The sequence below is a fragment of the Lissotriton helveticus genome, chromosome 5_1 (genome assembly GCF_964261635.1).
Source record: "Lissotriton helveticus chromosome 5_1, aLisHel1.1, whole genome shotgun sequence".
NCBI lineage: Eukaryota > Metazoa > Chordata > Amphibia > Caudata > Salamandridae > Lissotriton > Lissotriton helveticus.
In genome coordinates, this window is record NC_136065.1 from 624,986,949 (window position 1) to 625,010,999 (window position 24,051).

Sequence of the window (24,051 nt, forward strand, 5' to 3'; positions counted from 1 at the left end):
GCACCCGAGCGACCCAGCCTCAGCTGAGCCGCACGGCCGCCAGTTTTTCCCGCCGCTGACCCCCTGCGGCCCCGCCCACCACCAGCCCATTGGCCGCCCCGCTCCCGCCAACCCAGCTGACCCGCCCTCCTTTCCCCCTACTTAAGGGATCGTCGGGTGTGCTCGGGAGTGACCACTGCGCCTTTCAGTAGGCTGGGTCACCCCCCTTGTTCCAGCTGCTACCTGCTCCTGCCGATCCTGCTGGGACTCCCGCCCGCCTGCTCCTGCCGCCGCTGCCCTCCCTGCACCCGAGCGACCCAGCCTCAGCTGAGCCGCACGGCTGCCAGTTTTTCCCGCCGCTGACCCCCTGCAGCCCCGCCCACCACCAGCCCATTGGCCGCCCCGCTCCCGCCAACCCAGCTGACCCGCCCTCCCGTCCCCCTACTTATGACACCCCCTGAGCGGCCACGCAGCGGACGCGCGCAGCGGGAGCACCGAATGAGCGCCGAAGGTGCGCCAAAGGTAAGCCCGTCTGCGCCCGTCCGCGCCTGGACCGCGCCCAGTGCCAGGACCCCTGTCTCCCGCAGACACCAGCCCACCCGCCGGACCTACAACGCCACCGAACTCTACGCACTCAACGCCGGCCGAATCCCGGGCTGCTGTCGAGCCACCCCGAGACGCACCCACGGACCCTTCTGCTGCCACTCATGCAAGTTCACCTGCATCCGGACCTGCACTACGTCAGCACCGACCAAGCCGAGCACCAGCAGCAACCACCTCAAGTGCATCCTGCTCAACACCCGCTCCATCCACAGACATGCCGTCGAGCTCTGGAACCTGCTCGACACCACAGCCCCAGACGTCGCCTTCCTCACGGAAACCTGGATGAACGCCTCCTCAGCACCCGACATCGCCATCGCCATCCCGGACGGCTACAAGATCATCCGGAGGGACCGCGTCAACCAGACAGGAGGAGGCATCGCCATCATCCACAGGAACACCATCCGCATCACGACCAACACCGACGACACCCTCGCACCCGCCGAACACCTGCACTTACAGATCCACATCAACCCCAAGACCACCCTCAGAGGCACCCTCATCTACAGACCCCCAGGACCAGGCACACAATTCAGCAAAGACATCACCGACGTCATCAGCCCGCACGCCCTCCTCTCCGCTGACTACATCCTCCTCGGGGACCTCAACTTCCACTTGGAGAACAACAACGACCGCAACACCACCACCCTGCTGGACAACCTCGCCAACCTCGGTCTCAAGCAGCTGGTGACCACCCCCACCCACTACGCCGGACACACACTCGACCCCGTGTTCTCATCCAGCAAGGACATCACCTTCAGCCACGCCACCGGACTCCACTGGACGGACCACAGCTGCATCCACTTCAGCTTCAGAAGGACCACGATCCACCACCACCAACAACAGGTTGCACGCAGAAGCTGGAACAAGATCACAGCCGACCAGCTCGCGACCTCCCTGAGCATGAACCCTCCCACCAGCGCAACTAACCCAAGCCAGGCGGCCACCAACCTCACGAAGTGGATCAGCAACTGCGCAGACGACCTCGCCCCTCTGAAGACCCCGCCTAGCAGACCCGGCAGCAAGAAAGCCCCATGGTTCACCAACGAACTCAAGAGCTCCAAGAAGAACTGCCGAGCACTCGAGAAAGCCTGGCGCAGAGACCCAACACCAAACAACATGACTGCCCTCAAGCTCGCCATCCGAAAACACCACCAACTGATCCCCGCCACCAAGAAAACTGCATTCAAGGAACGACTGGACAACAACGCACACAACAGCAAGGAACTCTTCAACATCGTTAAAGAGCTCTCCAACCCCAACGCCGGAAACAACGACATCACCCCTTCGCAAGACCTCTGCAACTCCCTAGCCTCCTACTTCCACAACAAGATCGCGGACATACACAACAGCTTCAGCACTCAACCGACGCACGCCACGACGGAACCACCGCCCCCCACTACCACCCTCCGCGCCTGGACCCCGATCAGCACCGAAGACACCATCCGCACGATGAACTCCATCCACTCCGGATCTCCGACCGACCCCTGCCCTCACCACATCTTCAACAAGGCCGACGCTGTCATCGCACCCCACCTGCGGGACATCATCAACACCTCCTTCAACACCGCTACCTTCCCGGAGAGCTGGAAGCATGCCGAACTCAGCGCTCTACTAAAGAAGCCATCAGCCGACCCCACCGACCTCAAGAACTACCGCCCCATCTCGCTGCTCCCGTTTCCTGCAAAAGTCATCGAAAAGACCGTCAACAAGCAGCTGGCCGCCTTCCTCAAGACGAACAGATCCCTCGACCTCTCGCAGTCCGGCTTCCGGGCCAACCACAGCACCGAGACCGCCCTGATCGCAGCCACCGATGACATCCGAGCCCTGCTCGGCAACGGAGAAACAGTGGCCCTCATCCTCCTAGACCTCTCTGCGGCCTTCGACACTGTCTGCCACCGTACCCTAGTGCGGCGCCTCAGCAACGTCGGAATCCAGGATAAGGCACTGGAATGGATCATCTCGTTCCTCGCCGGAAGGACACAGAGAGTCCGCCTCCCCCCGTTCAGATCAGAAGCCACCGAAGTCATCTGCGGCGTTCCCCAAGGCTCCTCGCTCAGCCCAACCCTCTTCAACGTCTACATGAGCCCCCTCGCAGCCATCGCACGCCAACACAACCTCAACATCATCTCCTACGCCGACGACACCCAGCTGATCCTCTCCCTCACCAACGACCCCGCCACTGCCAGAGCCAACCTACACGAAGGGATGACAGACGTAGCCAAGTGGGTGATGAACAGCCGCCTGAAACTGAATTCGGACAAGACGGAAGTCCTCATCCTGGGATCTTTACCCTCCGCCTGGGACGACTCCTGGTGGCCCCCCGCCCTGGGCAGCGCACCCAAACCAACAGACCACGCACGCAACCTGGGCTTCATCCTGGACTCCTCCCTCTCCATGACCAGACAAGTCAACGCCGTCTCCTCGTCGTGCTTCAACATCCTGCGCATGCTACGTAAGATCTTCCGGTGGATCCCCACTGAGACCAGGAAGACAGTCACCCAGGCCCTCGTCACCAGCTGTCTGGACTACGGCAACTCCCTCTACGCCGGAACCACCGCCAAACTCCAGAAGAGACTCCAGCGGATTCAGAACGCCTCTGCACGACTCATCCTGGACATCCCACGACGCAGCCACATCTCCGGACACCTGAGAGATCTGCACTGGCTCCCGGTCAACAAGAGAATCACCTTCCGGCTCCTCACCCACGCACACAAATCCCTACACAACCAAGGCCCAGGATACCTCAACAGCCGCCTCAACTTCTACGCCCCCACACGCCAGCTTCGATCGACTGGCCACGCCCTCGCCTCCGTCCCACGCATCCGAAGAGCCACCACAGGAGGAAGATCCTTCTCCTACCTGGCCGCCAAGACTTGGAACTCCCTCCCGACCCACCTCCGCCTGACCCAGGACCACCTTGCCTTCAGGAAGCAGCTCAAGACCTGGTTGTTCGAGCAGTAGTGGACCCTCCCTCCCCTAGCGCCTTGAGACCCTCCGGGTGAGTAGTTCGCTATATAAATGCTTCGATTGATTGATTGATTGATTGATTGTGGACTTAAACGAGTAAGTGAGCGAAAGGGTGTTCTTCTGTTCTGGGTTGTGTAATAAAATCATTGGGTATATCTAACTATCTTCGTGTGGGGGGTCGGGAGTGTGACAAATGACTATGACTGAGACACTTAGGTAGGTAGACGGTCAGTGAATTGTGGGTTCTTCTGACTGAGTTCTGTGACTAGGGTGTAAGAGTAAGGTCCAACCTCCCTATCACCAACATCCTATTTTCTTGTGCATAGTTATGTATGTGGCTGTGCAGAGAATAACCACAACAGTAGTAGTAGTAGTATACTAACCTAACAAAAATTAGTACGCAAACATCTGGTTGCGCATTTTGTTGGTGGGAATTGACAAAGACTAGAGATTACAGAGGACAACGCAAAAGACAGGAGTGGACCCAGTGGCTACAGCTATTCTATCACAGCTTTATTTAAAAGAATACCTTAACTAAAGAGTGGTCAACAGGGCAAGCTTAGCTACAGACAGTCTAATAGTAGTAGCACAGAGAGTCATAGGGCAGAGGCAGTTTGAAGGAACTGAAAGTCAGGGATGGCATTGGATACCCAAAATTTGGAAAACAAATTGAAGACTAAAGAAGGTTTTGCTAACATTGAATTAGAAAGGAGGCTTAGTAGGTTGGAAAAAATAAGGTGCGTTACAAAGTTAAGGAAATATAATTGTTAATAATATAAGCACTGTAGGACTTACTGTGGCCAGCAGCAGGATCCTAGGTAGAGGAGCGCTCCTCTGGTGACTTCGAAGTCTAAATGACTACTGGCATGCAGGATTCACAGACCGTCTACTTATAGAACACTAATCAAATGTTCCATAAACATTCTGATTGCAGAATATACTAACGAAGCCAGTACCACCTGACCTACACCACCTATTCCAGAATCCATACGGGCCTTTTGTTCAGTAAGTCGGCATTTCCATTTTATTTTTGCCCGCAAACATGCATAGATGAGATGGAGGACACATGCATAAATTTGTGCATACACAAAATTGTTGGTTGCTTGCGTCATATGAACTGCTTCTGACTGACGTGACAATGCTATTGCTGCTAAGCCTACCACTCAAACTTCAAACCGGTTCTATGGCGGGGTGGGATAAATAAGAACTAACTAAGCATTCAGTGACAGAGGAGGCGTCATGCAGACCGTTAAAAAAATATGAACTAATACTATCCATCCACCACTATTTCACTAAAGGACAATGTAAGGACTAGACTCTAGCAATAGCATTAACTAACTTCAGTTCTCTAAAGTAAACTCTAACATCAATAATCACCAGCCCAAGCTAGCGCAAAGTTACAAACCAGTAAGAGAAGTGGCGAGCAGCACCTGTGTCATACAATAACAGAAGATTTTGAGACGGAATTGATCTGCAATGTAACTAAGCGCACCAGTAATCGTGTTACTTATTCGTCCAAGAATTATACACAATACTTATACTACTATATATATATTAATATTACTAGCTACTCACCAAGCCCCACGACCTCGACACCTAGCAGGTCCAACAGGTCCGGCTCCCTGTCCAGAATGTCTGCCCAGCTGCTAGTGGGTGCGCCGGATACACGAGCGGCGGAAGACTGCCCGGCGCACCTTCGCCCACCGGCGGTGACGCTCCTCTGGAAGGTAACCGGAGCCTGGCCTGCCGCCTGCTGCCAAGATCAAGGGGAGGTGGCGCTGGATGAAAAAAACCAGGGCGGTCACCTCCGCCTCCCCGAAAAGTTTCCGGGCCTGCACCCCTGCAGGTCGCATTCTGCCGCAAGGCAGCCGGCTCTTGGGCGCAGGTACCTTGCCCTTCTAGCCGGTTCTGCTCCTGCCCTTTGCCATGGTTCTGGGGTGGAGGTGGAGGTGGAAAAGAAAAGTTAGAACAAAAGGAAAAAAGTTAGGGAGAAGAAGTAGGAGCTTAAATAAATAAGTAAAATAAAACAGTAGAAAAGTTTTTAAAAAAAAGGTGTAAAGGTAGAAATAAAATGCAAAATATAAACTTAGGGACAGAGAGAGATAGATGGTAAAAAAAGTCAGAAAAACTGTGAAAATAAGTAAAGATTGCAAAGATAAAAAGTGGATAGAAAACTAGGCCCAGAACCATAGCATAGAGTGTGAAAAACAAGATGGCCGCGCCCATCGCGACCACGTGGGTAAGTTCGCGCACGATTTCACACAAACACGCACTTTGTCAGCGTGAACAAGTAGTTGTGTTCCAGAACATGACTTGCACAACGCGAACACGTTATGCGCGACCCGGAAGAGGAAATAGGAAACGCGAGCGGGCCGGACAATTGAAAAAACAAGATGGCCACGCCCATAGCCCACCGCATAGGTAAGGTCGCACGCTACGATCCCCCGAGCATGCAGACAGCACCCCGAACACGCACAACATGCTCCCGAGCAAGAAAAAAGGCTCGAGAATGGGTCCAGCAAGCTACTACGCATGCTCGCGAAGCTCGCATAGTGCGAGAACGTCTTTGCGTAGCTTCGCGTAGCGCGATAACGCGTACCACGCCCAGGGTTAATTTTGATGCCCCGAATTTATAGAGAAATCCTTCTATTTTCCCCCCTTCGGTGTTACAGATCCGTTGGCTGAGAAGGGTCCCCCAGGCAGAGGTTGTGGGTTTTGATAAAAGCATCCTGATTGCTTTAAATTGGAATGCAACCGGGTTCCAGCTTTTATCTGGGAGGGCCAGCCCGCCTTCAAGCAGCCTGCGCCTCAGTTTTTTCCAGGATAATCTCATTCCCTTGTCTCCCCAGATAAAGCTCCCAATCTTACCCTGTATTTTAGAGATGTCTTGCTGAGGAAACTTCAAAGGGACAGCGTTAAAAATGTAAGTCAATTTGGGTAAGACCGTCATTTTGACCAAATTCACTTTACCAAAAATAGTCAGTGGGAGATTTTTCCACCGTGCAAATAGGCGATCCAATTTGTTAATTACTCTTTTCAAATTTAGGGGAGTAATTCGGCCCAAATCGTTTACTATTGTGACACCTAGATATTTAAACTCTTTGCTGGTTTGCCCCGCCCAGTGTGTTATATTCCAGCACATTACCTCTGTTTTTGAGGAGTTAGCTAGGTATCCAGAGATTGACCCAAATACCACCAGAAGAGCCTCCACCCTTGGCATTATAGCCTCTGGGTCACTGGTGTAAAGGATGATATCATCCGCATATAAAGCTATCTTAGATTCATACTGTTGAGATCTAAAGGGTAGAATCTGATCATCTAACTTTATAGCCTGGACTAACGGCTCTATATATAAATCAAACAAAAAAAGGGAGATGGGACAACCCTGCCTGGTTCCCCTTTGGATCTCAAATGCAGAAGTGAGAGTCCCATTTACCAGAATTTTTGCAGACGCTCCTTGATAGCATTGTCTAAGTGTGTTTACCATGAATATCAACCGAAATACATCAACAGAATAAAAGCAAAATCTTTTGTTCATTGGAAGGTCCTCTATGTGATACAATATGATCATGGATCCCTGTAGCTACAAATAGCAGATTTGCGATTTTTTTAACAGACCAATTGAGGTGTTTTAATGGTTCTCCCTTTGTGTTATTGTATTATTTTCTTTGGAAAACGGAAGTGGTGGTTTGAATTTAATTTTTTGTATTGCATGTCTTTATATGTGCATGTGTGTGTTTTTATTCATACTGTAATATTTGGATGTTGAATATAAAGAAGACCATATATATTTTGTATAAAGTTGTTTAGAAATGTAAATTAAAACCATATACATTTTTCTCAAATCTGTGCTTATGGTAAGTCTGCACCTTGAATGTGGATGTGGATGTGATTTATGTTATTGTCCCCTCGTGTGAACGGTCCCTCTCTTTGTTTTATGTATAAAAGTTAATAAGGCCAAGCCAGAGGTTAATCCCTATAGCTGTCCGGTAGAGAAACTGCTGCCTAGCTTTTGGGCTTGCAGACACACTGAACCAAAACTTTTCTGGGAGTCTTTTAAACAGAAGACATTGGTGGTTTGTGCAATATGAACTACAATCGTCTTTTGACTAAAGCTAAAATACTATTAAATAAGTGGATGCTATTACCCCTCACAATTTTGGTAAGGAAAAATGGCAGTTCTCTCTTCATTCAATTTGTTATATGCAGCAGTGTTATATTCCATATAGGTACCCTATAGAGGCACAGGTAACATTGCAACCTTTCACCTATATTCTTCCCTACATTACATACATAACAGTTCTTAGGGACTGACCTTTTACCTAGATACCACACTTCATTCAGAACGCGGGTTTTTCCCTAGTTCGAATCTCATACATTATGCATGAAGTTTCTTGGAAGCACAGGAGGACTACCATCTCCAATATAATATCTCTGTATAAAGTTCAGGCCCGACATCATCCTTCAGGCCGACACAATAACACAGCAAGGTAGGACCCCTAGGGAGACCTATGGGCACATATACATCACATCTTGCTTAGAAGGACAGAGGAGACCGAGCTTTCTTGGCTGTCACACTGACCAGAGACGCTGAGGTTCCTGCATGCAGATACTCCAGCTCGCAGTGGTCTAACATCCCTTGCGGGGTGTCCAACTCGATACCAGGACGGTGTCCCATATTCTCTCATTCTCAGGTAATAGGGTTGACTAGATCCTAGAGGGATTTTTGGCATAACACCTACACAGATGTTAGGTACATTTAGGTACATCGAGTAAGGAAGGCATCATAGGAGGATGCACTTTATCATGCATTTTATGTACTTGTTTATATTCATGATTACTGCAAAATGGTAGAACTGTACCATCCTTTTACTTTCATAGCACTCCTAATCATATATCTCTGCTACTGTCTACGGGTTATTGCAGCTCATTTATTCTACACTACAATAACAACTGTTCAATACATTCTTATTGATAAATGCCCAGTATGTTTACTCTGTGTATCTCTGAGACAAACTAAATGAGAATGAGTGACTGAGTGAAAGGTAGTATATTGTTTTCACGATTCTGAGGGCTCAGAGTTGTCATGTTCTGAGGTATCGAAAAGGTAGCGTTTCCTATATTAAGAGAGGTCCCCCTGAGCACAGCTTGAAGATCGCTTAGCGCAATATAATTAGTCTGTTTAGCATTTGTGCAGATAAACTGTAGTCTTCATCTAAGTTGATAAGGCTTTTATTCGTGAGACGATATTACATTTTTCATAACGAACTCGATGGTAACTAATTAACAGCATCTGTTATATATTTCCATTACTTCTCCCAATGCATTTCAGGCAGTCATTGCCCTTCGTTAGGGAAACATTTCTGTAAAGAATTGAGCAGTGATAGAATGAGTAAACCAACCCATAGGTCAGTGTCACTTCACCTTCACCCAGGTGGAATAGGGAGGTGTGACTGGATTATGGTGCATGGAACAATCGTGTCATGCTAGCTCTGACAGCAACATGGCATGGTCACTCGTCCATAGACCCCGGTGCATGCGTACTCTTAACATGAGGTTAGTACTGTGGCCGATAAGTGTTATACAGACAATTAAAGTATGAAAGAAAAATGGGAAAACGAAATCAAACAGAAGAGGTGCAGTAGTGAAGTGCACATACAAGACGGTGAGCTTGAACAGTTGTAATAGGTAAGTTAAAGCAAAGCAACAGGTGATGCATGAACTGTAAATTGTTTACTGAAAATGACCTTTAAAAGATGACCAGCGTAATTGCGGCATAGAGAGGGGGAAAATCAAGAGGCATGAGTAGATCTAAATTAACGTGTTACGAACACAAGTGCTGTGTTCTGCAGAATAGAGAGGGTAAGACTTGTGAGTGGTGATGGTTGCATGCTGATATGCAAAGACTGTGAACATGCTTACTTACTTACTCAAGAGAAGTAGTGGCGATTTGCACCAGGTGCCTACTGATGAACATCAGTCTTGTGAACAGGAAGTTTTTAAAATAGGTGCAGTGATGGAAATCCAACTATGCGTTACGTACAGACCATCAGGATAGCCGCCATTATCTTTGTTTTTTGATTAATCCTCATCTCTTTTTTTATTTTATTCCAATCTCCTCCATTGTTACATTTCTCAGCCATTAAGACATCTTATGCCCTCCGTGTGCTTTCAGCGCTTGACTGTTTATATTTTTACTGCACACCACAATCCGACTCCCTACATATAGGGACCAGCTTTTAATTATTACTTCATGATTATGGATGTTTATTGGAGACTATGACATGCAACGTTAATACAGACGTTTTATATATATGGGTGTACTTGATAAAGACACCATTATTTCATGATTGTGTTTACTTTGGATCAATGATAATGTTTGTGTGTTCTTTGGATATGTTCAGTTGTTTACAACATGTTTCAAGATGGCGCTCATAATTTTCTATACGTCGCACATAGTCCGTTTTTCATCACTACAGCTATTTTAACAACTTCCTGTTCACAAAACCGGTGTTCATCAGTGAGCATCTGGTGCGAATCGCCACTACTTCTCTTGAGTAAGTAAGTAAGCATGTTCACAATCTTTGCCTTTCAGCATGCTACCTTCGCCACTCACGGTTATTACCCTCTCTATTCTGCAGAACACTTCACTTGGGTTCGTTAAGCGTTAATTTATATCTACCCATACCACTCATGATTTTCACCCTCTCTATGCCGCACTTATGCTGGTCATCTTTTAAACAGAATAGCCAAACAATATCCCAACTGGTATTATTGAAAAGGAAACTAAACACATATGTATAAAGCATTATGAGAACAGAAACAAGGAGACTCAATAAGTTTTTTCAAATGTGCTCATGGCATCATATAATAAACAGAAATAGTTAGGCGATTCACAGTTGTAACAGCACTGTAGTTGGATGAATAACAACACAACCCGAATTGTACTTGGTGCTCAACGTGTGCAAGTGACATAAAAGGTGGCGACGCAAGTGACAATTGTGGTCAGCATATATGGCGCATAGTGAATGGTGCTTGAATATATACAGTGAATAAAGGAAAACAATGTGACTCCAATTGAATGGTTAAGCAAAAGTTCTCAGTTGAGTTGGATTTAATTTGGATGAACCACACTGGGGGCTGCGCCTTTTATTGCGCTGAAAGGTCGACGAAGTTTCGATCCCCTTTAGTTGGGATCATCTTCAAGACTGGGTTGTAAATGGGGAACGGTGCTGTTTAAGTCCGAGATGGTGTCCGTAGCACTTAGAAGGGTGAAGACACCGTAGATGCGATTAGTGCTAGACTGTCCGGGACGCAGGTCCGTCTAGGCAGTGGTCGGTGATCCGAATGAAATGGCGGGGGCCCGATCTGATCAATGATCGGTGGAGCTTGAGTGAATCTACGCTGAGTGAAACAGCGAGGGATAATTACGACTAACTGCGTGCGTGACTCAGTCAACTGCGCATGCAGAATTAGGCGAAGACAGTTTGGGTGGGAAAGCTTTAAAACCACACTTAATGTCCAGTCCTGGAAAGGGTACTGTCAAACAGACACCTGCTTCAAATAAGAAGAATGAGACAATAAAAACAACAGCACTTTAAAGGAAACAGATCTCAATGCAGAGGTAGATCTCCTCCACAGGAGCTCTCCAAGAAGAGGTATAACCTTAGGAATAGGAATAATATTAGGAAACCTGACAGTTATCAGGTCACTGATACACATTCCTCTTGTTCCTTTTAGGGTTCATCGAAAAACTCCAAGAGGGAAGGACGGACAGACAGACAAGAAGAGTACAAAGTCCAGAGACAAGCAGCATGCTCAAGATTACACTTCTAGAATAGAAGAGAAACCAAAGCAAAAGCCACAGTTCAAAAAGAAGAAGGTTGCAGGTCCAAAGATCAGACATGCCCAGAATTCTGAGGGCTTGACTACTGAACGGGGAATGGGCTCTGGCGATGCATGCCACTGGAGTCAAGCTATCCTGGCCGATGAGGGCTGAAAGTCTGAAACCGATCCTAGGATGCTTGTTTCCAGTCCATGGAGGACCTGGCCTTGCAGTTCGGGCTGGACTGTTCCCATTGGGCACAGGGTCAAGACTAATTGGGTCCAAACTGGAATGGCATGGTGAGCAAAAAACAATGAATTTAGGCCCAGATCTCTGTACTGGGGTGAATGTATGACATTGTTCTGCATTCTGTCCATCAATTGTTCTTTTTTGCATTTGTCACCCCAAGTGGGACGGGTATGCCCAGACGTGGGTCCCGTGCTCTCCATGCCACTGGAGTCAAGCTATTCTGGCTGATGAGGGCTGAAAGCCCGAAACCGGTCCTAGGATGCTTGTTTACGGTCCAGGGAGAACCTGGCCTGGCAGTTCGGGCTGGACTGTTCCCATTGGGTGCAGGGTCGAGACTGATTTGCATATGGCTGGGGCCAAACTGGAATGGCATGGTAAGCAAAAAAATGATGGATTTAGCCCAGATCTCTGTACTGGGGTGAATGTATGACATTGTTCTGCATTCTGTCCATCAATTGTTCTTTTTTGCATTTGTCATCCTGAGTGGGACGGGTATGCCCAGACCTGGGTCCTGTGCTCTCCATGCCACTGGAGTCAAGCTATCATGGCTGATGAGGGCTGAAAGCTGGAACCGGTCCTAGGATGCTTGTTTCCAGTCCAGGGAGGACATAGCCTGGCAGTTCGGACTGGACTGTTCCCATTAGGCGAGGGTCAAGACTGCTTTGCATATGGCTAAGTCCAAAGTGTAATGGCATGGTGAGCAAACAAATGATGGATTTAGGCCCAGATCTCTGTACTGGGGTGAATGTATGACACTGTTCTGTATTCTGTCCATTGATTGTTCTTTTTTGCATTTGTCACCCCGAGTGGGACGGTATGCCCAGACCTGGGTCCCGTGCTCTCCCTGCCACTGGAGTGAAGCTATCCTGGCTGATGAAGGCTGAAAGCCAAAACCAGTCCTAGGATGCTTGTTTCCAGTCCAGGGAGTACATGGCCTGGCAGTTTGGGCTGGACTGTTCCAATTGGGCACAGAGTCAAGGCTGATTTGCATATGGCTGGGTCCAAACTGGAAAGGCATGGTGAGCAGAAAAACGATGGATTTAGGCCTAGATCTCTGTACTGGGGTGAATGTATGACATTGTTCTGCATTCTGTCCATCAAGTGTTTTTTTTTTGCAGACAGTATGGCAGAGGTAACAATAGCTCATCAGAACCTGATGGAATTTCTGGTGATAGCGGACTTGAATGATTAAATCACTGTAGAAACACCCGATACTAGGGTAAGTGTCCCACATAAAGTATATGAAATAACGCTCCAGATGGAGGGGGACAAATGTAGACCAGTGAGAGGTGTCTTTTGGGAGAACCTGATGTTTGGCTATGGCATTTTGTTAGCTGAATGAGATTGGCTGCCAGCATTCGGCATGGATTGCCCTAAAAGGGAAACAGTAATTCTACCGGCATTCTCAGACCATATTCCCAGGTACCTAAAACACACTTATGCACAGGAGTGGGCAGTAGCCCAGGCCCCAGCATTATACAAAAACCATGTTGGATGGGATGAGGATTCAACTCACCACAAAATTGCTTAAAAAAATTCTCCAACTGCACAGAGACAGTATCCTACAAAGCAAGAAGGTAAAAAACAGGTCAGGGAGATCTTAGATCAACTTGATTATCAAGGAGTGATCGAAAATTGCACCTAATCAATGAATAATTCTTCGTTTCCGGTCAAGAAACCAGACAATTCACTTGCACTAAGATATTTGCAGTTCAAAATGCACACAGTGCAGCATTAATGAATAACATTGTGCGGAAAAAATATAAAACAACACTTGATATCTCAAATGGATTTTTCTGCCATAATATAGCGCCTGAAAGCAGGTATCTAACAGCATTGTCAGCTCTAGGGTACCAGGGGCAATTTTGTCAACTCCCCCAAGGGTATAAGAACAGCCCAGGGTTGTTTTCAGCCAGAGTAATTGAATTACTTCAAAATTTGGATAAAGAGGCATTGTCCTCTATGGATGATATTTATCTAATGGATGATGACCGAGAGGAACACTTGAACAGAGTGGATACCATAATTTGAGGATTTGCATCTGACGGCTACAAATTCAACTTTAAAAAATCAAAAATTGCCCACCTCGGTGTCCTGTTTTTAGGATATGAGCTTTCAAGTGAAGGAAAAAGCCTGGCAGACAATTTTTTAGAAAAATACGTGCTGCTCCAACCTCCAAAATCATTGAAAAATTAACAATCAATCCTGGGATTTTTAAATTGTGGTAGAACATACATTTTAGATTACGCAGAAAGAGTAACACCTTTCTATGATTTAATAAAACCTGATTTTTCAGTAAGACAATGGACACAGGAACCCACAGATACACTTCATTCCTTACAAACTGACATGATAGCTTCCAAACACTTACAGACACGCATGAACGTACGCAACCTGGTGATCCATATAAATGCAGGTCAATCTGGGTACACCTATCTGACATATATCGAAGGTGAAACAGTACCAATTGCATACAAATCACATTTGTACACAAATGCTGAGAAGCGCTTCGTACCCACAGAAAAGATCCTGACAGCAGTACAGAATACTGTAGTGAGAGTAAGAGCACTGGCGCAGGGGAAACGAATAATAGTAGTAACTCCAGTTCCAGCCTTAGAGGCTGCAACAAAGGCAAGCGTCACAAATGCTAAAGCCTTACACCCATGATGGATACAATGGGCTAATTCGCTCACTGCAACAGATGTAGAATATAGGTACGACCCAATCTAAAGACACAAGCATTCCTGCAATACAGCGAGAATATCCTCTACCAAGCAAAATAATGCCTCTACATCAGTATGCATATATAATTTACACTGACGGATCTGCTCAACCAGCCATAGGAAGTAAGCAGCAATACAGCATGGCATGTGCAATGGTTAAAGGTTGCATGCGGGATGGAAAGTTCCATCCTAGTTGCATGAAAACGCAATCTCTAGTAGACTGCACAACACAGCTCGCAGAGTTAAAAGCCTTGATTCTTGCACTGCTAAATATGGATCAAGAATTCCCCACACTAATTGTGTGCGATTCCTTTTACTGTGTGCAGCCATATAATGAATACTTGCAATACTGTGTTCAAAACGGGTTCAAGATGCAAAAGGTGGCACAATTAAGCATAAAATGCTATGGGAACAGGTAGTGGAGTTGAAAACCGAACTACCGAGAGCTCACATGATACATACACTGAGTCATCAGCGTGATGGCGTTCGCCTTCAAGCGAATTCATTGGCTGATGAAGCCGCAAACAGGCTGTACACACGGCTTCCGTAGTTGCAATCACTCTTTATAAAACCAGAATAGATGGTGAGGTTATGGTGGCTGTCATAGCTTCACGCAAAAACAGCTAAGCAGTACCAAAAAGATTTCCACTCAAGTACTCCTACAAGTTAGATGCCAATAACATTCCATTTGCTCAGATTCCTGGATTGGGGGACAGAGTAATTCCAAACATATATCGTAGGTTAGATTTAATTCTAGCAGCACACAAAGGGATAGGTACTGCACATGCAGGAGTTATGGCAACTGTTTCTTTATTGAAACAACGCAATTGGTGGCCTGGATTAACAAAGCAGACTAAAGACTATTTCTTGAAATGTGACATCTTCCAGCAGATGAAAGGTTCCACCGTAACACGTCCAGCACAGACACCATTATTAATATCTGACAAACCACTAGTGTGTGTTTATTTGGACAACTGCGGCCCCTTACAAAGAGGTGGGGCTTGCAGGTATATCATGGTTGCAGTGTATTCCTCCTCAAGATTCCCATGGGTGTGGCCCCAATGCTCGGCTGACGCTCAAACTGTTATAAAAGATGTGCGAGACTTCATAGGGACATACACAATTGGCACATTACATTCTGACCAGGGTCCTGCATTTCACTCTCAGTCTTATAAGGAGGCCTTGCGAGGATTGGGTGTAGCATTGCGGTACTCCCCTCCTTACCATCCCAAGGGAAATTTGGTCGTGGAGAGGAAAAACCGAGACTGAAAGCAGTCTTTAACAGCTAGAGTACTAGGCACGGGGGAGAGCTGGGTAAAACATATGTATGGAGTGCAGCAGGCTTTGAACAACATGCCAAGAAGTTCTCTGGGGGGGTCACTCCATATGAGGTCCTATTTGGAACAATAATGTGGGTACCTGATCTTGATTGTGAAGGCACAGTGGTGGATGAAAAACCTTTTGACATCCATGATCGTTTGGCTGTTTTACAGCAGCCAAATGAATCCAGGACACAACATAGTAATGTCCATTTGAAGCAGACCGGTCACTGGGGAAGTCAAACCAGTTACGGCAAGGCCTGTCTGGATCCCAAAAGTCGTGGATGTGGTCAGAGAAAAAATAGCGGACAAGAAAGAATTTAGGCCATCCTACAGAAAACCTATACATGTCTAGCAGTTGAAGCCTCTTGCCGGAAAAAAGGAGAAAACATTTATCTCGTTCAACCTAATCAAACCACACTATGTGGCCAATCCTGACCAGTATGCTACATGGACCCCAAAGTAGCACACGCTCTCCTCTCGCTACAATTCAAGAAGTTCAAACAGAAAGACTCATCACGTCAACGAGTCCCCTGTACGGAATGAAGAACTATGCAATAATGCAATGGAACGCGTTCCCCTTGTACTTGAAGTTCAATTTCAGAAACAAAATGAAAAACAAATTTCAATTTGATCAAAAACAGATGTCTACATCAACATGCCTCAACAAGAGCAAACTACAATTTCCACAAATCCTGATGTAATACCAACAATTGATCAAACTGCTTCTGGCTACTTCATAAACTTTGATACGTTTTCTTTGGATCCAAATGAACCTGAAGCGATGCCAACCCAAAAATCACACAAGCAGCAAGTTAAAGACTTTCTGATCTTTCTTTAAAAAACTTACCTGGTGTCACCTTGAGTAGAACTATAGGTAATCACCGGGATACTTTTCTTTCTTTTCTGGGTAGGCTTAGTAATAGTTTTTAGCATGCTTGTTAATGGAAAATACCTCCGAGAAAGCTAGGCTGCCCAAAAGGTGAATTTGATTTAAATACCACATCAATCATCTCATCGAGAACAAAGAGACTTGTCATTAGTGAATATTACTGCCATTCCTATACCAGATTGTATAGTTTGGGACATGGTTGATTTCGATATATTTGGCCCGACCGAACTTTTAAAAATTCCTCATTTATTTAAAATATTGTTGAGTGATATCATTACCTCAAGTACATTTTCTGAAGATTGGGTCTTTGAAACTGTAAATAACATGTTGTCTGATTTGGAAAAATCTGCTGCATTTTCTAATAGTGAAACATTGGAAAGCACATCAGATTTCGAAACGATGTATTGTTTTCAACATTATAGTCATCACTTTTTGCATAAATCTGCTAATCCTAGAAATATGTTCACATACCACAAGTGGGAACATTGCCCAACACCACCGAAAGGCAGATCAAAAACATTTACACAAAAGTTTCCATACTTTTCAGGGTTTATATGTCTGACCTAGCTTCATATTATTATAAGGATGCACCAACATCAGCACAGAAAAAAATGTTAACGAACACCAAACTGATTTACTCGGCTTCCTTTATTGCCAAGTTGTCTGAGTTTTGACTTATGGAAAGACACCATAGACTTAAAATCGGTTCTGGGGTACTAGAGAATGCCAAGTTCAGGGAACGAAAGCTTTGTTTAGGGCATGCCTTATCCCTCAACAAATCAAGTTTTTAAAGGAGACAGTGCAACAGACGTCTTGCCTTAGACTAGCCAAGAACAAAGACTGGAACACACCTCAGTGCCAATTCCAGTACACACCGAGGGTAACTAAACATCACAAAAATTACAGTAGATGACATCATACAATAGAATAGATCATACCCCGATTGAAAGAAATGGTTGATTTGGCCCACAGACACTAATAGTTGTCAGGCGAGATTCATGGGTAAAACCGAAGGGTTCGCTATCTATAGGCCAGATCCACGTTATGTACAAAGAGAACATCCAGGGATAGTGACATCCTACAGTGTTGGGAAGTTGTGCCTTGATTGGCTAAAAACCTCACACTCACACAGGTGAAACAACACTTATCCTTACTGTCACAGGATGTGGATATTAGGGATTTTTTACTAGGTCCCAGGAAGCCATGTCAGAAACATTTCATTTATGCTGGCTACAATGAAATGTGAAAAATATCCCAACAGGAGGCTGCAGAGCGATTGCGGGAAATAAACTGTATAAATCTAGAAAAATCTCTAGCAGTGGTAGACAATGGGTTAACAACATTGACCTCCAGGATATATTCCTTAGGCAACATTGTATCTTCTGCGATAGACATACTGGAGCAAGATTTGGCCATATTACAACACGGGCAATCTCAATTATGTTCTATTATGTCGTTAAGCTGGACGCTGCAATATTTGCGTGCAAGTTTTGTGCCTTGGCGTTTTATCAACAGCACGTCTCTATTTTCTGAATACAATCTAACAGATAAACAGTTAGAAATTGCACAAAGGAAAGCAAAAGATATAATGCTGTGTATCGAAAAACTGGATAGATTACTATTTACAGTGGCAAAATCACTGTCCACAGAATGCCTAATCCATGGCCATATAACTCTACTGGTCACTACTTTTCAGTTTCAGTATTGCATTGAACAAAAGCAAGCAGGGAGATATGAAAAAATGAGTAAGGAATACATTAAGGAATCATGGGAATTACCCTACAGATTCCGATGCCGGAGTGGGGATCGAGAAGTGTTTCTAAGCAGTGCAAACTGTGAGAACGCTTTAAGTGGATCACTCATATGCCAGGATATAATGCTGCATGGGGCTTGCAATGGTTCTGTATCAAATGTGTCCTGCCATTTGAGGGGTGCCCCAGCTGCAGTGATTACTCCAGCATTCAGGCTACTTTCAAATGGGAGTTACTTGATGCTGAACAGTCAAGGCTGCTGCAGAATACTCCCGGGCATCGCATATCTGGTAACTGTGAGCTCCAGGGTTACTTGTTGTATGCAAGTATTGTTTCCACCTACACATACAGTCAGGGAGGCGCCATTATGGCCTTCACTGAATGTTTCTTTAATACGGTTTAATACTAAAGGCAGAATGAAAGCCATGCTTTTACAGAAGTCTGTGCCCTTAGCCTCCTCACAAGAGACTTTTGATCTCCAGATCGCAGGACTTCGGCAGAGATACAGGCGCTTATCCTTACAAACTGCCCTTTCCATTTCGCAGAAATGGCAAATCGCATCTTTAACATGTCTTATACGACAGGCATAGTCCACATATTTAAGACCATGGCTTTTGGACTTCTAGGCACCTCTCAGGCGGTACTTGGAGTTATACCAAACTTCATGCACTCCGTTTTAGGAACCAACTTTGGAGGACTTCCACCAATCCTGTTTCTAATAGCAGGTATCCTGATTGTTTTCTATCTGCTACGCAATGGATGTCCCAGTCATCAAGGAGATGGAAAAAGCATGCCTGGAGCGTGGTACAAGATCTAGGCATGCTTCGCCTAAGAGAACTGAGTGCATCTTGGTTCTTGTCATTTCAACCAGTCTTGATGGACTGCATATTTATCTGTCCTCCGATGCCTGTTTTGTGGAGAAGAATGCATGTTAGACCTTTGTTTGAAACTCCCATCATGTGCGCAACCGGATATGAATGCTCTACTGGACCCAATAACGGCCCATGTTCTACAGTGTCCTCAGCGTATTCAGATGTTGATGGTGGCATTCCTTGAGCCACCACAGGTAGTAACTGCACCTGTTGGTATGGACACCAGCTCCTCCTCTGACACCCAGGCTTTGGACGACACACAGGCTGCCCCAGCACTCGCTGCGGACAGCGTGGAACATCATCTGTGCTCAAATGACGTACTCTGCGAGGTGTTACCGGGGCCGTCTACTGCGGAAGCAAGAAACAAAAATGTTACGTCTACCAGCCAGGACACATAAACAATTCACTCATTTGGCTCATCGTGTGCTGGAAGAAATTCGCCCTTTTTTAAAAACAAGCTCAATTTGGGAACTAAAAAACAAAATTGACATTCCTTTCATTTTTGGGCATACATGGCTTTCTAATGCTTATAGTGGTTCGGACTATAACTACGGACACTTTAGAGCTATGGCTTGCACACATTTTCTTTTAACATTACTTTTTAGAAATGTTTTAGAAGTTTTAAACATTTTAGCAAAACAAATGTTTTATGAACTTTGAGCATATCTATATCTAGTTAGGCTAGTAGTACGGTAATTAGTTACATATGTTATCCAGTCAGAAGAGGAGTGGGTGTTATATTCCATATAGGTACCCCATATGGGTGCAGGTAACATTGCAACCTTTCAACTATATTCTTCCCTACATTACATACATAATGGTTCTTAGGGACTGACTTTTTACCTAGATATGACACTGCATTCGGAACACAGGTTTTTCCCTGGTTCAAATCTCATACATTATGCATGAGGTTTCTTGGAAGCACAGCAGGACTACCATCTCTTGTATAATATCTCTGTATAAAGTTCAGGCCCGATGTCATCCTTTAGGCCGGCACAGTAGTACAGCAAGGTAGGACCCCTGGGGAGACCTATGGGTATATAGGAGACCGAGACTTCCCGGCTGACACACTGATCAGAGACGCTGAGGTTCCTGCATGCAGACACTCCAGCTCTCAGTGGTCTAACATCCCTCGCGGAGTGTTCAACTCAAGACCAGGAAGGGGTCCCATACTCTCTCATTCTCAGGTAATGGGGTTGACTAGATCCTAGTATGGCACGCGGGCCGCCAGCGGCCCGGCAAGCCTTCCTTGGCGGCCCGCGGACCTTTCAGACATCATACCTGTGTTTTTGGTTTTTTTAAAGTGTCAGGAAACATCGCCGGTTGCAGCAGCGTGGATTCACAGAGACTGCTCTATGGTGGCCGGGCGATTCCAGCAATAGTCATAGTAGAGCTACAGGGCGCTAAGAAGAGGTGGAATACAACAAAGCCTCATTAACAAGTAAATGGTCTTTTAAAGACCCGTGAGGTACTCGGGTGTGGCTCTGTGTGTGCCCGGGAAGCTGTCTCATCCCAGCAGGGAGTGAGAGCCTGGTGAGATGGCGGAGGGTAGCAGAGATTGAGAGCCGGGTGAGGTGACAGAGGGCAGCAGGGAGTGAAAGCCAGGAGAGGTGACAGAGGGCAGCAAGGAGTGAGAGCCGGGTGAGGTGACGGAGGGCAGCAGGGAGTGAGAGCCTGGTGAGGTGACAGAGGGAAGCAGGGAGTGAGAGCCGGGTGAGATGAGACAGATAGAGGCAGAGACAGTTAGAGAAATATAGAGACAGAGACAGATAGAGGAAGAGACAGATAGAGGCAGAGACAGATAGAAGCAAAGACAGACAGAGACAGGGGCAGACAGAGCTAGATAGAGGCAGAAACAGGGGCAGACTGGCAGAGGCAGCGACAGATAGAGACAGAGACAGATAGAGGCAGAGACAGACAGAAACATATAGAGGCAGAGACAGACGAGATAGAGAAAGAGAGATAGACACAGAGACAGATAGAGGCAGAGACAGGGGCAGACAGAGACAGATAGAGGCAGAGACAGACAGAGACTGAGAGACGGAGTGGGAGATAGAGGGAGGGAGACAGAGACAGGGACAGACAGAGACAGGGACAGACAGAGAGAAATAGAGGTGGAGACAGGGATAGGAACAGACAGATAGAGGCAGAGACAGAGGCAGAAATGCAGAGAGACAGAGAGATGGAGAGGGAGAGAGAGGGAGAGAGAGGGAGAGAGAGGGAGGGAGAGAGGGAGAGAGAGGGAAGGAGAGGGAGACAGTGGGAGACAGAAGGAGGGAATACAGAGGGAGGGAGACAGAGAGAGACAGACAGAGGGAGATAGAGAGAGACAGAGGGATAGAGAGACAGAGAGAGAAGGAGACAGAGGGAGGCAGGGGGAGACAGAGGGAGGGAGGCAGGGGAGACAGAGATGGAGACAGAGGGCAGCAGGGACTGAGAGCCGGGTGAGGTGACGGAGGGCAGCAGGTAGTGAGAGCCAGGTGAGGTGACGGAGGTCAGCAGGGAGTGAGAGCCGGGTGAGGTGACGGAGGCCAGCAGGGAGTGAGAGCCGGTTGAGGTGACAGAGGGCTGCAGAGACTGAGAGCCGGGTGAGGTGACAGAGAGCAGCAGGGAGTGAGAGCCGGGTGAGGTGATGGAAGCCAGCAGGGAGTGAGAGCCGGCTGAGGTGACGGAGGGCAGACGGGAGTGAGAGCCGGCTAAGGTGACAGAGGGCAGCAGGGAGTGAAAGCCGGGAGAGGTGACAGAGGGCAGCAGGGAGTGAGAGTCGGTTGAGGTGAGACAGATAGAGGCAGAGACACATAGAGACATATAGAGACAGAGACAGATAGAGGAAGAGACAGATAGAGACAGGGGTAGACAGAGCTAGATAGAGGCAGAGACAGGGGCAGACTGGCAGAGACAGAAAGGGACAGAGACAGATAGAGGCGGAGACAGACAGAAACATATAGAGGCAGAGACAGACGAGATAGAGAGAAAGAGATAGAGACAGAGACAGATAGAGGCAGAGACAGGGGCAGACAGAGGCAGATAGAGGCAGAGACAGAGACTGAGAGACAGAGTGGGAGACAGAGGGAGGGAGACAGAGACAGGGACAGGCAGAGACAGGGACAGACAGAGACAGATAGAGGCAGAGACAGGGACAGGGACAGACAGATAGAGGCAGAGGCAGAGACAGAGGCAGAGAGGCAGAGAGACAGAGAGGCGGAGAGGGAGACAGAGGGAGAGAGAGGGAGGGAGAGAGGGAGAGAGAGGGAGGGAGAGGGAGACAGAGAGAGAGGGAAAGGGAGAAAGAGGAGGCAGAGGGAGACAGAGGGAGAGAGACAGAGGGTGACAGAGTGAGGGAGCGTGTTGTATGTTGTTATTCGTAGTTGACGCGCACGCGAAGCACGCGAGTCAACGTCGAATAATACTCTTGTTACTTATTGTTATTTGAAATGCCGCCGCGTGTGTAAGGATGTTGTGGGTCGCGTGTGTGGTTATGTTTTGAAAGGGAATGAATGGAGGTGGGTTATGAGCGGAGCGGTTTACGGGCATTCAGAGCTGGAGAGACTTGAGCACACGTACGAGAATAAAGCGCCCATTTACCTGACATACTGGATTGTGTATTTCTTCTTTTATTGACAAGGAAATGAACTTTTTCTACACTGGCGACAATCGGGAACGCACTCCTGCGTTGGATTTGGAATTATTGTGATTTTTAAGCAATTTCCAGAGGATTGCTTTTTGTGAGTTACTCCCATTGGATATATTTAGAAGTTTTTCGTCTTGTGCCTTGCTATTGAACAGATTCTACAAGCGTTATTGGATAAACAACATGGGAAAATTATTTTCACTGATTTTCATTGGATGATATGTCATGCATCTCATTGGTTAAAAAATTCACTTCCAATCCTGTCACTTCTCAAGGACTAATCAGCATTTCTTTTTCATTTTGAGGAAATTTGTTGTTTTCAGTCCTTTTTCTTAGCGCTAGAGTGGAAAATCCATCGAGGATCACAACATGGTGATTTTTTCCTTCACTTAATTCAAACGCTTGTGCTGTGATCCACAAGAACTACTGTAAGTAAACTATTGTGACACGCTCACATTATTCAGTGTGTCATATATCATATAAAAGAAGGGAAGGAAGTGGTTTATTAATATATATTGGCATATATATATAGAAAGTAACTGTTTAAATTGCGTTCTGTCTCTGCAAAACCAGTAGACAGAAATACAAAATATGTCAGGAATTCAACCGCCACCTTCATTTTTATCTATACCTGGTGATCCCCAAATTGAATGGGAAATATGGGAAGCAATGTTCTTAGCATATGTGGATGTTCTTGAAGGTGAAGAATGTGAAGCGGAAAGGAAGTTAGCTTTACTTAAACATTGTCTTGGAGGTATTGCTCTTAAGGAATTCAAAAATCTACCTTCTTTGAGTAACACTTCAAAGTTGAATAAATATCAAAGTGCTTCTAAACAACTTGCTATCAGATATGGTAAGAAAATAAATGTGGTTATGGAAAGATTCAAGTTCTATTCTAGGAAACAAAACAGTGATGAGTCTATTGACAATTATGTTTCTGCACTAAGAGCATTGGCAGTTACATGTGACTTTGAACATATTAACTATGACCAAGTATTAAGGGATCAGATTCTTATGCGCACTAATAATAAAAAAATACAACAAAGGTTATGGACTACCACTGACATGTCACTCAATGCAGCTATTGAAATAGCAAAGTCAATTGAACCTTCAGAGAAATTCGTGGATGAAATTAGATCAAGCGAAAAGTCAGATGTGCATATTGTCAATAAGGAGAATGATAAGCAAAAAGATCTAGATGTGTAAATGTAAATGTGTGTATACTTGTAAAGCGCACTAT